This window comes from Humulus lupulus, chromosome 5 (assembly GCF_963169125.1).
Source record: "Humulus lupulus chromosome 5, drHumLupu1.1, whole genome shotgun sequence".
NCBI lineage: Eukaryota > Viridiplantae > Streptophyta > Magnoliopsida > Rosales > Cannabaceae > Humulus > Humulus lupulus.
In genome coordinates, this window is record NC_084797.1 from 206,848,959 (window position 1) to 206,859,496 (window position 10,538).

Consider the following 10,538-nt stretch of genomic DNA (forward strand, 5'->3'; position numbering starts at 1 on the left):
TGTCGTTTAGTCGACTCTTATTATATTTTTGAGTTGTAAATATTTCGAACCAACATTTTGGGATCCCAAATGTCAAACACTTTATAATTTTCAATGAATGGTTTATTTTCAAGTTTATGACTTTGATTATAGTTTGATTACACTTTTGTCCTAAAACCTCAATTAGCGAGTTAATTGCACATTTTAAACTCATTTAGTAACGGCTCTAAGGTGGTAGGGCGTTACAGAGAACAAGATCTGGCGAGATAGTGTAGCTAGTAAGGAATTTAGGAGGACAAGTCCTCCATTAGTGGGTTCAAGTAGGGGTGGAGGCCCCAGTGATCAGAAGAGGAAGGTTCCTGACATCTTCCCAGTTCCAGGTGCTGATAGGCGGCCCCGTGGTATTTCAATGGGTCGTCCAGGTGGTAATGAAGCCTGGAAGTTTATCCTGAATGCCCTAGGTGCAAGAGGCGCCATTCACTACAAGAAAAAAGATTTTTAGCTACTAAAAATTTGGTAGCAAATGATTTATATTTGGTAGCTGATACAATTTTAGCTACCAAATTTTTTAGTAGCGACCTCGAAGCTTAAACCCCGTCGCTAAAAGTATTTTGCTACCAAATTTTTTTGTAGCTAATAGTTTTAATTTGCTACTAAATTTTTAGTAGCAAAAAATGTTAAATCTAGTAGCAAAATAATTACTTTTTGGGACTACTAAATTTTTTTTGCTACTACAATTTTGTAGAAAATTTCTTTTAAATTGGTAGCAAAAAAAATGCCATTAAAATTTTAAAATCCAACAAAAATGATTTGACTACCAAATTTTAGTAGCAAATAATGCCTAAATACTTTAAAAATATAGTAATTTTGCTACTAAAACTTGGTAGCAAAATTAATATAAATTAAATTATGCTTTTTAATCTAATGTATTATTATTTTAAATTTTTTTTGTTAATTTATTATTATAGCATTTCTAATAATAAATACAATGTAACTGTGCATTATGATCAATTTCTATCAGAGTGACAAATACAATGTAACAAAGTACATTTAATATCATTATTAGACAAAAAGCTCTCTGTAAAGACAATTGTTAGTTCCTTCACTTTACTAGGAGGACTTGGCCTAGTAATAGCTGCAGCACTGCCAAATCCAAACTTTGGCTTCTTATCAGCTGGTTTTAAAATCTGGAAAGAACACATTAAGCTCTCATCATGGCACCAGCATTGTCAAACTCGCCACAGTAGTTAGGCGCTGAGAATAGCGTCATAAGTTTTCGGTTAGCAAAGAACTCATATCCATCTTCCACAACCTGCAAAATCAGCATATATTTAGGCTCTAAAGGGTTGTCATAACATAACATCATCACTAGTTTTTGAGCTTAAAAAGATCTCAAACCTGATGAGCTCTGCAGATCAAGTCAAGATCCTGCTTTCGCAGAAATTCAGTTACTCTATCAGCACCAAATGTGAAAGAAACACCCCTTTCATTTGGGCCCCAACCTTGAATGTCTTTGCTAGGATTAGACCATAGAAGATCACACAACAAGCCATGTTTTGGTACATCAGTAGGCCTTTGTATCATTCTTATCTGGTTCAAGTTGTTCAAATCAGGAGAAAGCCCTCCATGCATACATAGTATCTTTTCATCTATGAGGGCTGCCACAGGAAGGCAGTTGAAACAGTCTGTGAATATTCTCCAGAGTCTAACATTGAACCTTCTCGTGCACTCATCATAAAACCAGTATATGCGGTTTATTGAGGCGCATCCATGGTTGCCTCTAAGGAGGAAAAAATTCTCAGGGTATTTGATTTTGTATGCTAGAAGAAGGCATATTGTTTCCATGCTTTGCTTTCCTTTGTCTACATAATCCCCCAAGAATATCACCTGGATCACAATGAAAGAATCGTGTTTGAACAATTATTGTGGTGAAAATTCATCTCTTAAAGCAATTCTTCTCAGTAAGTGGCTCTTGGTTTTTCACTTGAAAACAAACATGGATTATGCATATATATATAGACACACATTTACACAAAGAAAATGTCAATTAAGTTAATCTATTGTCCAAGAATGTCACCTGAATCACAAAGAAAAGTGTTTGAAGTTTGAAATTCTTGAAAAGTCATCTCTTAAGGCAGTTTTTCTCAATAAGTTTCTCTTGGTTTTGCACTTGAAAAAACAAGATCAATTATGCATACATATACACACATTTACATGTTGAGCATTGTAATGATCCATGAAGATCTAATCCATATATAGATGATAATTCTCACATATATATTTATATAACAAGTTCTTTCTTAACACCATAAACCAGACCCTCTACTGCTATAAGCATCAAACTTTGAAGATTAATTAAGGTAATCTACTGTCATCCATGCTTAATTATCTATACTTAAACAGGTTTACGCATTAATGGGAATACACCAAAATTGAACAGAATCTCTACTAATCCTTGAATTAGAATTTAAAATAAAGTCTAATTGGCTCAAAATTATTATCCCAATCGTATAAAAACAGAACACATATAGCCTATTTTCTATCCAACTACTCAACTTCATATGAAGAAAAATTGGACCTAAAAGACACCCCATAACTTAAAAAAATTCCAACATAAATGCACTCAGTGCAGTCACTTTATTCTTGTCCGACCAAGTTTCAACAAAGTACACATAAAACCAGAACAGAACACCCAAAAGTAAATTCAAGAAAATCACATAACAAAACAAATTTCTAATTAACTTGATCATGAGATAAACATATGAACATGAAAAATTAAAGAATACCAAGAAGAGAATTTCACGTGTAAACAAGTAAAAGTAGTAGTTAACGTACCACAAATTTTAACAGGTGCTTCAAGCTCCAAGAGAATGGGCTGTCTCAAGAAAATATCTCTAGAAACAAAGCAAAGCTGCTTAATCTCAGTCTCTGAAAGCTGGACTTGCTTCCCAGGATTTGTTCTAACTTCAAGAAGCCTATTAATTATACCATCAAGAACCGAACCATTCATTTTCTTTTATGGTCTTCTCCTTCTGATGATGATGGTGAACCTAAAAAATCAAGTCTATTTAACTTACACAACACTAGAGAACCAAAAAAAATAGCACAAAAAGACTAAGTAAGAAGCATAAAGAAGAAGAATACTTTGTTCTTCTTCTCAAGCTTCAAGATTTTTGAGTGTGAGATAGAGAAAGAAAAGAAAAGAAAAAAAAGATAGTGCTTTAAATCAAATGGGAATTTGAGTTTAATGGCCTGGAGTTGGAGGGGAACTTTGGCATCTTCTTTGGAGCTTTAGAGATAAAAAAATCAAACCCACCTACTAAAAACTATAAAGCAAAGAATATATTATTTTTGAGAGAGAAACCATAGGGAGAGTGACTCTCTCCACAAACAAAGAAAGAGAGCTCAGTAAGAAGATGATCAAGAGAGAGAGAGAGAGTGGGCTAAAGCCTAAAGTGGGTTCCCTGTGGAAAATGCGGACCCAAAGAAAGAAGAAAAATAAGAAAGAAAAAAAACCCTCAAAGATAATGGCGAAGAAGACTCATGTGGCATCATACAAATCAACATTGGCTGATCGTTCTTTTACAAAAAAAATTTTGAGTGCTTTGAAACTGAGGCGCCAAGAAGGTTAGAGTTTTAACAATCAAACATATGGGACCCCAAACATTCGATCACTTTACTTACCAAGTTCCCACCTTTAACCAATATATAAACACACATATATATATGTGTATATAATATGTATACACTAAGGAAATCAAGGATGTTTCTGTGTTGTGTACATGTTTGTTGGTTTGAATTGTATGTGAATAATGTTGGGATAAGGCTTGAGTGCATGATTTTTGCTTATGTTTCGATCAAGTTTTGCTTTGGTGGATTAGAGTGATTACAGCCAAATTCAAATATATTACTCAGCAAAACTGATTCCTATGTATGGGTCAATAATACAAATATCTTTGACATAATTTAAAAAACTAACATATTATATATATGCATATTCAGTTTTTTAATAATTAAAAAATATTTTACTTAACTATAACCACATATTTAGGAAACAACAACCATTAATTATAAAATGTAAATTTAGTTTTAATTTTTCCTAACGGTGTAAAGTAGGAAATATAATAAAAATTAATTATAAAAAAACAATTTAATATTTTCAAATTTTTATTTCATAAAATATACATATCTCTATATACGTATAATCAGGCACAAATATAGAAAATAAAAGTATTAATTAAAAAAATTACAAATAACTAGTTTAAAATTTAAATTTTAGTTTTTCAAGGAGGATACTATCTAAGAAAATTAATATATATAGTAAGTATCTCTTTTTTTTTCACTAGTTCATCGATATTTTGTTGAGGTATGTATGTCATATACTGATTAAATATCATGGCTATATTGTTTAGATTGTTTAATTAAAATTTTTTCTTTAGGTGCTTCAACTTGGTGTAAGGAGAAGGTATTGACAAATAGGTTTTTATTCTCTCTACCATATTTCACTAAAACAATATGCATTGAAATTAACTTGGAAATAAAAACATTGATCATAGACATATACATCTCTTTTTTCTTATGAATGTTGTTATACTTTCTTGAAGATTCATTAGGTGTTTCTGACATTTTGATTACACAAATCAAACACTCTTTGATGGAAATCTATAATCAAAGAAAAAAAAATACAAAGAACAAGTAACTAGTTCACCTATCTTATATGATATGCTTGCTTATTTAAAATTTATTTATTTCTTTCTATTTCAGGTGCTTCAACTGAGATATAGAGATAGAAGGAGAGTTTTTGGTGCTTCAATTACAACAAATATAGAAGGAACTAGTACCAAATATCAATATCAGGTTTGAACTCCCTGCTATATTTTTTTTACTAAAACAATATCCATTGAAATCAATTACTCAATAACAAGCATCATAGACATATCTATTTTTCTAAATTGAATTTATTTAAAAAAAATGAGTTAAATATTTATAATTTTATTTCACTCTATCATCATGAATATGTAAGTTGCAAATATTACTAACAGTGCACTAGCTAGTCAATACACTAGTACATTATCACAATTATAGTAAAATAGTATACAAAAATCATTGAAACTTCATTTCTTAAATCTGTCTGTACAGAGCATATATATATGTTTATAAATATATATATATATATAATAAAATGTCAATTATTACTGCTATCTAGAGACACTTCTATGGCTTTTTTAGTTCTCTATGACTAGAACAGATCAGAAAAAAAAAAAACCCAATTCAAGCCTACCCAAGAACAGAACAAGAAAAAAAAACCAAGCTTTACCTGTGTGAAGATCGCTGGGGCTCATCATGAAGCTGCGTTGCTGGGGCTCATCAGAGGGTGAAAAGCATACAGAGCACTGGTTCGTGGTTGTGGTTCAAGAGGACATTGCTGGACTTGAGATTTCCCCATCGTAGTTTGAGAACTCTGTATAGAGGATCCCCTGGCGATTCCTTGGATTAGTTTAGAACGAGTATATTAATAAATTAATGACTGTGAAAGAATATGATTTTGAGTTTGTGTGTGTATGTGGAGATTTCTCTTACCGTGCATAAAAGCTACCTTTAGGAATGTACTCGGAGACTAACAGTTTCTCCTCTCTTCACTGAACTGCCTCATCTCGACGTCAAACTCCACAGACAGCCCAAATGACCATGGCGACCTTATAGGCTGGCCCTAACTCGCCATTACCAAGCACCTCCGCTACATCCTTCATCAAATCCGACAACCCGAAAGTACCCTTTTCATCTCACCATTATCAAATCAGTCAAGGACCCTTAACTTCGAATGAGAGAGATAGAGAGAGCTAGAGTGAGAGGGAGATAGGAATATGAGAGAGAGGGGAAGAATAATGGGGTCTGGGTTTAATTTCAATTCAGTGAGAGGGAGCTAGGGATTTGAGAGTGTATAGGGGAATATGAAGAAGAAAATGAAATGGGGCTTTTCTTTTCAGCTTTATTGGCTATGGTAGCTGTGCGAAAGGGTGAGAGAGAGAGGGATTAGAAGAATAAAACTTTGAATCAGAGACACAAAGAGAGCTAGAGTGAGAGGGAGACAGGAATACGAGAGAGAGAGGGGGGAAGAATAATGGGGTCTGGGGTTTGATTTCAACTGAGAGATAGAGAGATTAGAGTGAGATGGAGCTAGGGATTTGTGAGTGTATAGGGGAATATAAAGAAGAAAACGAAATGGGGGTTTTCGGATCAGGTTTATTGGCTGAAGCCGTGAGAAAGGGTGAGAGAGAAAGGGATTAAGTACGGAACAAACAAAAACCCCAACAGTAAGGAAAAATACTGAAACTATTTAAAATCTAAAATATTGCTTAAAAAATGTATTATAATTTTAAAATATTGTTAGTAATGATTTTATCTTCTACTTCATTTTAATTTAGAAATAAAATTAAAAAGAAAAATAAAATACTTAGAGAAAGGAGAATGGCCACTTACTGATTTAATATTAATTTAATAAAATTATTTATTTGCCATGATAACATAACACACTTTATATTCCATTGATAGAAATACCTCGTTTGAATTCGTAAAATTTCAAAGTTAATTATGTGGTAGTATGTTTTTTTTATTGTGGAATGAGCTTCTTTATTATTAATTTTTCTAAAAAAGTATTTTATATTGTGTACAAACTTTATCAACTTTACTATTGTCAGACATTCTATTAATTTTTCATTTCTTTTTGATCATTTTTTTTAATTAAAGTTGGAATTTAAGAAATCTTCTAGTTTCTGTAAAAAAAATTGGCAGCGAAATTACCCAATATTTTTTTTATTAGAATAAGTATTCAAGATTTTTTTCGTTGAAACTACTCACGCATCCAAAAACTGAGATAGTAGTCACTCATTCTGGGATTGAGATAGATTTAATACTTGTTGACTGATTTTTTTTTTAATTTCAATTACACCAATAAAGCATAAAAAGAATCAAACACATGATATGTATGGGATTTAGGTTATTAATTAGTCCTAGTGCACGAGTTAATTGTATTGAGAAATAAGAACTTGCAAAACTTAAGTTCTTTAGAGATTTATTAGGTCGCATTTTTGCATGCACTAAGTGATACTCTAACCCTATTTATAGGCAGTTGAGAGGATTAAGCTCATTAGTGTCTGATTACAATAAAATTCCCTTGATGGGTTTAAGCTTATTATTTTGGTTTTAGTATCATTGAACCTTATAATTCTATATATTTAATTATTTTAAATTTGAATTTATAGTAGGATTTTCTAAAGTTTTTTGGTTTCTTATTTTTATTTTACTTTTGTAATTAAATTTGTTTCATGAATAATAAATTTAGTATTTATTCCTTAAAAAAGAAAATTTTAAAAATTTTGTTAAATGATTTTTAATTTTTTTATTAGATTTTAAATAATTTTTTAATATTTGAATGAATTTTTTAAATAAAACATAAAAAAATAATGGCATGTACCAATTAAAGACTTATACATATGTGTCTATTTGGCACTTAAATTAAACACATTTATAAAAAAAAAATATGCATGTAATCGAGTAGGATAAGAAACACTTATACTAATATCCTACTCTATACGTGCATCGAATACATGTTTTTTGTACCATAACTCTATCATACCCTATAACTACAATTCAAATTAAGTATTTTATTTTTCTCAATGTAGTATAGTCCATCGTCTACTTGTTCGAAAGATAATAGAGAAATGATGGATAAAAGTTGGATTTTCCAAAAGAATAGATTATCAGTGGAGTATTTTGATGGACTTAAGAGTTTTATTAAGTTATCAACTTTGCATTTAAATGGTGAAAATAAGATTCGATGTCCATGTGTTTCATGTATGAACTTATATTATCATGACTTAGAGACAATTGAGCGTCATATATTCGTAAAAGGATTTTATACCAAATATGTTATGTGGGAGTTTCACGGGGAAGATATCACAGAAGTAAACAAAGATCAAGAAGAAGTAGAATCAAACAGTGAAGAAGACATACCATATGACAGTGATGATGATGAAGACAATGACGATATGATACCAGAATTAGAAGATTTAGCTAGTCAATATCATAGGAAGAGTGATTTTGTGAACCTTGGAGATTCAAATGAGCACAATGATGAAAGGAATACATTGCCTGAATTATTTGCAGAAGCAGAAAAGGAGTTATACTTTGGATGTACAACGCTCTCAATCTTAACATTTATTGTTAATCTAATGCACATTAAAGTGATGTGTGGTTGGAGTAACAAATCATTTGATTTGTTGCTCGACTTACTTTCGAAAGCATTTCCCAAAGACAATAAAATTCCACGATCTTATTATGACGCTAAGAAAATGTTGCGTGATCTTGGTTTAGGGTACGAAACTATTCATGTATGTGAGTATGATTGTGCTTTATTTTGGAAAAAGAATAAAAATGCTGAAAGATGTCCTATATGTGGTCATGAATGATACAAATTCCAAGGAATTAAAGGCAAGAAGATTCCACACAAAAAGATGCAATATTTTCCTATAACTCCACGACTACAGAGACTTTTTATGTCACGCCATACATCATTTGATATGATGTGGCATAAGGAAGAACATGTTGATACAGAAGGTGTACTTAGACACCCGACAGACGCAAAGGTTTGGAAGGATTTTGATAGACAATATCCAGATTTTGCAAAAGAATCTAGAATTGTCAGGCTTGGATTTGCAACAGATGGGTTCAATCCATTCGGTGATTTATCAAACTCATACAGTATGTGGCCAGTGTTACTAATGCCATATAACATGCCACCATGGAGATGCATGAAACGAGAACTCTTAATGATGGCATTATTGATTCCGGGACGTCGTGCTCCAGGAAAAGACATAGATGTCACCTCTAATCGATGAGCTGAAAGAACTATTGGAAAATGGTGTACGTACTTTTGATATTATTGATAAAGAATATTTTACAATGCCTGCAGCAATATTGTGGACGATCCATGATTTTCCAGCATATGGTATTGTATCTAGGTATAGCACTCAAGGTTATAAAGCTTGTCTTGTTTGTGAAGATGACACATCTTCATTTCGAATAAGAGGAAAAAACATGTTGCATGGGTCATCGTCGATATTTGTGTCCGAACCACCAATGGCGCAATGATATGGAGTATGATGGTACAATCGAACGGCGTTCACCTCCAAGAATTTTAACAAGATATGAAATCTTAGATAAATTAAAAGGTGTATGGAAATGTAGGGTAGGTAAAAATGATAAGATCATTAAGAACGATAAGCAACAAATGAAGGATGCATGTTATGAAAATAACAGGAACTGGAGGCGAAAAAGTATTTTTTGGGAGTTAGAATATTGGCCTAAATTAAAACTAAGACTTAATTTGGATGTGATGCATATTGAGAAAAATATATGTGATAGTGTAGTTGGTACAATATTTAGTATTGATGGGAAGTCTAAAGATACTGAAAAGGCAAGACTTGATTTACAAGATTTAAATATTCGTAAGCAGCTACACATGAAAAAGAAGGGGAACAAATGGTTCAAACCAGTAGCATGCTATACATTATCAGCGAAGGAACGACAAGAATTTTGTACGTTCATAAAGTCTGTAAAATTTCCTGATGGATATGCTGCAAATATTTCTCGGAATGTTAACATGAAAGATGGAAAATTATTTGGGTTGAAAAGTCATGATTGTCATATTTTATTACAGAGGTTGTTACCTATTGGTTTAAGGCCATATTTGAAAAAGAAAGTAATGGATGCTATTGCTGAGCTGTCGTTATTCTTCAAAAAGTTATGTGCGAGGACATTATATGTGAAAGACTTAGACGAATTGGAAAAGGGCGTTGTACTCACGCTGTGTAAATTGGAAAGTATCTTTCCTCCTGCCTTCTTTGATGTGATGATTCATCTTATGGTTCACTTGCCATTAGAAGCTAAGTTAGGTGGTCGAGTACAAATGCGATGGATGTATTCAATCGAAAGGTAACAAAATCTATAACTTAAGTTTAAAAAATTAAATAATCATTGCATACAATTCTTTATTACTATATATTGAAAACATAATTAATTTCAGGGAATTAGGTCATTTGAAAAAATATGTGAAAAACAAAGCTCGACCTGAAGGTTCTATTGCTGAAGGATACATTATTACTGAGGCACTAAACTTTTGTTCAATGTATCTTCGTGGAATGGAAACACGCTTTAATCGTCCTGAGCACAATCCTGATTACCTTGGAATTAGAAAACAATCGACATTGTCAATATTCAACATGCCTACAAGACCATTTGGAAGACAATCATCTATCACACTAACTCAAGATCAACGAACCCAAGTTCAATGGTACATTTTGAATAATTGTCCTGAGTTGGAACCATATTTAACGTAAGTTTATAATTTTATTTTTTAAATTCTAACAGCATTTAGGTTTTAGCATAAAAATAATCTTTCATAGTACTTATTGTGAACACAGAGAACATAGATTATTCTTACAATCTCAAGGAATTCTAGATATCAATCAAGTGCAAAAAAATGAATTTTCAACATGGTT

The 10,538-nt window shown here is 31.9% G+C and overlaps 1 pseudogene; it reads right to left on the reverse strand.

Annotated features, from left to right (window-relative positions):
* Positions 1-1,180: 1,180 nt before the first annotated feature.
* LOC133833938 (serine/threonine-protein phosphatase PP1-like) lies at positions 1,181-5,585 on the reverse strand (annotated as a pseudogene).
* Positions 5,586-10,538: the final 4,953 nt, after the last annotated feature.